At 69.9% G+C, this 366-nt stretch overlaps 1 pseudogene; it reads right to left on the reverse strand.

The window, feature by feature from the left end:
* Positions 1-366, reverse strand: part of LOC102765955 — a 1,922-nt pseudogene that overhangs the window by 1,044 nt on the left and 512 nt on the right.

The raw sequence follows: 366 nt of genomic DNA on the forward strand, positions 1-366 counted from the left end.
CGTCGCTGGGCTCCTCGGCTGAGATGGAGAGTCCCAGGTCCTGGTGGTGGTAGAGCTCGGCGGGGGCCTGGGTGTGGTCGGAGGAGGACAGCCACAGGGACAGGGCCACCTCCGTAGCCCCCTAGTCCCCAGCTGTCACCTGCTTTGGGGCGGGAAGGGCTGACTGCGCCCAGCACGTGGCTGTGACCTCCCCGGGGAGGGCGGTGCCCCGGCTCAGGGCCAGTGATAGGCCCATGACCGGCTGCACCCGCAGCTCCAGCACCGAGACCTTGTCATCTGTCACGGCCAGCGCCTGCTCCCCCAGCCCAGGATGGAGTCAGACAGTGGGGACCGCACCTCGATGGAGGTGACCCCGGGCTCCAGGCC

Source organism: Myotis davidii, unplaced genomic scaffold, assembly GCF_000327345.1.
Source record: "Myotis davidii unplaced genomic scaffold, ASM32734v1 scaffold3056, whole genome shotgun sequence".
Taxonomy (NCBI): Eukaryota; Metazoa; Chordata; class Mammalia; order Chiroptera; family Vespertilionidae; genus Myotis; species Myotis davidii.